Consider the following 5,632-nt stretch of genomic DNA (forward strand, 5'->3'; position numbering starts at 1 on the left):
TTGGGTTACTACCCAGAAGGCTGGGTTAAACATTTAACCCAACCGCTGGGTCAAAACAACCCAATTGCTGGGTTTGTCCCTATTTTAACCAGCACTGAGTTGTATTTAACCCAGCATTTTTTAGAGTGTAGTACTCAGCATTAAATAATGTATTTCAAATAAAATGTATTTATTTTTCACTAGGGATATCATCTGAATCAGCAGATTCTCTTGTTTAATTTATATAACAGTTACTCAAAACTTTCACGGAAATGTTTAAAAATATCATGTCTGAGCAGATAGGGACTACTTTCCCCATTTATTTCTAATGGACTGACAAAAACTGAACAAAATGGAACAGTGTATACACCATATCTGACACAAAATTTCCTTTAAATTGTTAGCCCTTTAATGTATTTGTTCAATTTTGATTTCTTGTTTTTTTTTTCGCTGAATAAAAGTTATTTTATTATTATTATTATTATTGTTAAAGGGGTTAATGGGGGATTGGTAAAAAAAATTATACACCCACACAAACACACATTTATTTAAACTGTTGTCCATGTTCTCCATCACAACAACTCACACTGCACTTTTTGGACTTGACATTAATTTACACGTAAGTTGTCATTTTAAAAATAACTTTAATTTGTAAATCTGTACAAATTATGTGAAATTCTAAGATAACAATTTTCCACACTCTTTATCAAAGTCTGTGTTACAAAGTGTTGTAGCCGTAGTATCCACTATAAATTAGCAAACTGAAATGTGGCAAGACTGGAGTTACTCAACACATTAAAGCAGAGAAGTGATTTAAGTTCAAATAATGAGAATGATTTGTTTGTGATGCCTTGAAAGCATCCTGCCTTGTTTAATAACCAAACGTTCCAATTACTCTGAGATGCACATTAAAAAACAACCACATTAGCTCAAAGTATATGTTTCATATGGCTCTATTTCTGTAATTTCCTGATGCCATAAATCATGCACACAGTTAATTAAATACAAACACACACACTTGCACACAGTTTCTACAGAGCTGCTAAACAGCCCAAGATGATACAACAGATCAATGGTAAGAGTCGAGAAATAAATTAGTCATAATATGCATCACGTTTGGCAAATGTATCCTATTGCTGATGGCTTTCAGTTATTTATTATAAAGGCATAAAGCTTTTTCTAACCAATGAGATGACTCCATGAGCACTCATTTATTCCACCGGAGCATATTTCACTGCAGTGTCTGCTGTCCTCTATGTGGATTCAATACAAATATTCATTTTTGTTGTCTTGTTTACTTGGTAAACCAAAATATACTTTTTGAGATCAGGTTTGAATATGATGCAGGCTGAAATGGTTTCCATGGTAACACTTCAGAATAATAGAGGAATGAGAGGGGGAAAAGTTATGAGCAGGTGTGACATGAGGAAGTACATCAATTACTGTTCCCTAGAGTGGATCTTCATCTTCAAACACCGAGAAATAATAATGCCGTGAGATATTGGCAATATTCACTGAGAACAGGCTAATATTGATCACAGTTATGTGTTGTAAACAGAGTAAATCTCCAAGTAGACTGAAAAGACAGACAAGGAGACTTACAATGACAAAGTCTCTGCAGTGTGGAGTCTTCAGTAAGAAGTTAATGAGGCCTGTTGGATATTAATGTAGTATGTATTCATTATTTAGTATTCAGGTTCACTCAATCATGTACTGAAAATAACTTTAAATGTCTTTGGGAGGAAGTATGCTACCATGTTCCTGTTACAAGGATATTGAATTCAGCCATGATGATGATGATGAATGTTCTTAGTTTTTAGGTGATCACGGGAAATTATCTTTTACTTAAGCAAATTATGTGCTTTTTAAACAGTCCAGGTGATTTACTTTTAAAGGGAAACGTGTTTAAGAACCACAAACCATCTCATGACCAAGAAAACCTTAATTTTTTCTGCTTCATGAAACTAAAAAGAGAAATGCGTAACATGGAACACAGACGTTGCCTCCCACGTGAACATGCAATAATCTGAAAACATTAAACTCAAATAAATCATTCTGCCACAACTGGATTCCCGTGACCCTCCCACATAACCTTATAAAATCCATTTGAATGTTATTATACAGCATTTCATAAAAACAAAGACTTTTTGCTTAAATACTAAGCCATCTCCTGCTATAAGAAACACAGCTTTCTCTACTTTGCAAAAAACGACTGTCATTTGCTGTCATTTTCTTGTATATCTTGCGATATGAGGCAATAAAAGACACATTTTATTTGTTTAATGAAGTTCACAAATGTAAAACCTAGCCTAGTGTTTCCACCCGTAGGAAATATTCTTTGATTATGGGTTTCAGAGGGAGAAGGAAAACAGCAATAAAAGTAATTTTATCTGAGGCATGAGGGAAAATGAAAAACTCTTAGAGACACGCCTCTCTGTAATTGCTCTTACTGAGATGGCTCATGTGGTCTCTTCCTTGGAGAAACATCAGGGAAAATTGCAGCAGGGGAGGAGAAGAGCGGGGTTAAGAGAATAATGGCATGATTGATGGCTCTCAAGAAGTGATTAGCTGATTTTGTTTTTATTTGGTTTTACTAGCCATTTCCTTTTTATGCTTGCTGGGTTTGACATGCCGGATAGTACATTTTCAATCGAAAATGTTTCAAAAACTATACTACCCAAGACTAATTTCAAGCAACAAATTATTTTTCTTTCTTTTTTCTTTCTTTAATTATTCTAATTTATTCAAATGATCTGATTGGCAGTGGAACTGCATTTTTTTTCCAGATATTTATTCCTTACAAGTACCAAAAAGAATTGTTAATTGAACCACCAAGGGTCTGGTATCAGCCAGATCGTTAAATTCTTTACAATTCCCATCCCTATTCTTCATCATATTTTGTCATATTTTCCTAAATGTCATATTTTCATATTTATTTTTCATGAATATGAATAATCATATTGTGAAATGATGAAAGATAAGGCACTGTGTTTTCAATTACCTACGAAAATGAGCATTTGAGGCATGAGCTTCACGACCAAATGCATCCATTTCTGTTTGGAATGAACTAAAATCAATCATTCAAAATAGTATAAATATTTGTCTCATCCTTTGGTGGTCTAAAAATAGGGCTATTTAGTGGAAATGACAACATTCATCTAACAGATTTATATCCGGTTGATGAACAGATTTTGCATATCAATGCAGGCATCAGAGATGGAAATCCACTCCGTTTTACAGATAGCTTTTTGATGCCTTTCCATTATGAGGATGTCACCCTAAGGTCGAATGAAAATGCCATCCCAGTCTAAGCCGGGCAGTATGCTGATGGCTCAGAGCCCACTCGAAGATGGTGAAATATCCCCTCATAGGTTAACCTCAGTCTCCACAATGATAACAGAGAAGCAGACACTTGCCAGTGTTTTGTAATAGATGCTCCTTCATTGTATGCTGCATGTTAATAAGCAATAAGATTTACATTTTGGAAGGACGGTTGTGTAAACAGTCCAAACTGAAATTCAGATCTCACTCCCTTGCTTACGAGTTTGCAACGACTGCTGCGGTTGAACTGACATTACCTTAAAAATATTTCTTCAGCATCAAAAATAAAAAAAAATGTATCATATATTTTAAAAAATTACATTAAAATACACATGACAGTCTTTATTCCTTTTATCAACAAGTCATTAAAAGCAAAAAGTGGCATCTATGCACATGATTTGTGCCGTCTTTCTATTGGCAATGGTACAGGAGAATAAAATGCTAGAGTGATTCTTCACCACCTGACTTACAGATGAGAAAAAAACCCAAGGTCGCAAGTTGAGCCATTTCAATAGTTTTACCTGCGTTTCCCTGGGAACACTTTTTTACACTTAATCAACCTGTACAATGGTTCTCTCTGCCTAAGCAGCGAGTCCCTGATTGCTTTTGTTGCATGGCAGCACAATCTTCTTCCCTGAAGAAGGTACCCACATCTCCTGTCTCGTTGCAAACTGCAAACAGGTCTGGCTTATGTAGACCCTCACTTTAAGAGTGTGATAAGGTAAGAATCACATACTCCTGCAAAACATTTTTTAATGAATGCTAAAGTATCCATTTGTTCTGACGTGGGATTAGAAAGGAAATATTTGATTTCAAAAATGAAAAAAAAAATAGCTCTAAAAGAAGTCAAAGCAACAAGCTTTGTGTGTAGCAGAGCAACTGTAGCTTTCCAGTCGTTCGTATCTCCATTCCAGGATCACTCATAAAGACACTTCTAAATGAATCAGCATTTTGAACAAATAATTTGGGTGAATGATTCAATGACCAATCATAAAAACAGTCACTTGCTCTGTAGGTGAAAAACAGTACTGTATGTAAAGGAGCAGTATGTCCAAATTAGTAGTATCCAGTATTTTCAAAAATGAAAAAAAAAAATAGCTCTAAAAGAAGTCAAAGCAACAAGCTTTGTGTGTAGCAGAGCAACTGTAGCTTTCCAGTCGTTCGTGTCTCCATTCCAGGATCACTCATAAAGACACTTCTAAATGAATCAGCATTTTGAACAAATAATTTGGGTGAATGATTCAATGACCAATCATAAAAACAGTCACTTGCTCTGTAGGTGAAAAACAGTACTGTATGTAAAGGAGCAGTATGTCCAAATTAGTAGTATCCAGTATTTATAAAAAACAGTAGGTGGAAAGTGCCAAGATGACTTAACAAGATTAACTTTACTATCCCATGAGGCCACTGGAGAGGATTTGTGAATAGCAGCTCTGAATGATGCAGCTGACATTGGCATTTCACATGACTATGACAACATTCATACTGCACACAATAATACTATAGAGAACGTACTTTTTAAAGGTACACTGTGTAACGTTTGGCCCTCTGGCTGTTAATAGATTAAACTGTCTGATTTGCAGCACTGATGTACACATGGAAATCTAAAAAAGCTGTCATCTGAGCAGGTAAGTCCTTTGAGTGATTGAAAACATTGAAGGTTTTAAGTTAACGATGTTACAAAAGTTATAGGCTGTCAGCTCTAAACCTTTGAATGAAACGCAACCAGAAACAGAGATTTTAGAAGCAAAGTCACAAGTTAACACCTGAAGACATTAATTTGGGGACCCATTAGGTTTGTAATTTACACAGCCCATTCTTGTATGGGGGTAGAATTTTTGCTTTATTCCAAATAAATAGATTATGATCCACAAATAAATGTAAAGAGATTAACAAAAATTAAACATATTGACGAATAAATAGAATGAGATCCACAAATAAATCTTAGCGTTTCACAAACATGAAATAAATTCACAAATAAATAAAATGCAATTTGCAAATAAAAAACATATTCACAAATATCTTTTTAAGTCACAAACACAACTTTGCCTGGCATTCATTTGTGAATCACTCGTTGTGCATTTGTGGATTTTGAAACATTTCTAGCGTCGAGACACACACCAATCCACAAATACGTGGACTCCACCCACCGTCTACTCAAGCCAATCAGATAACAGCCACTCTTTGCTGACCAATCGTAGCACGTTCTCGCTATAGCCAGTCATAGACAGATTCATTTTGCACCCCTGTAAGGAACTGCATTCCATGGACACTTCGTTCAAATTGAGCTTAAGTGCTGTTTGTAATGGTTAAAATGGTTGTGGTTAAAAAA

The sequence above is a fragment of the Sinocyclocheilus grahami genome, unplaced genomic scaffold, assembly GCF_001515645.1.
Source record: "Sinocyclocheilus grahami isolate Dianchi unplaced genomic scaffold, SAMN03320097.WGS_v1.1 scaffold5.1, whole genome shotgun sequence".
Classification (NCBI taxonomy): Eukaryota; Metazoa; Chordata; class Actinopteri; order Cypriniformes; family Cyprinidae; genus Sinocyclocheilus; species Sinocyclocheilus grahami.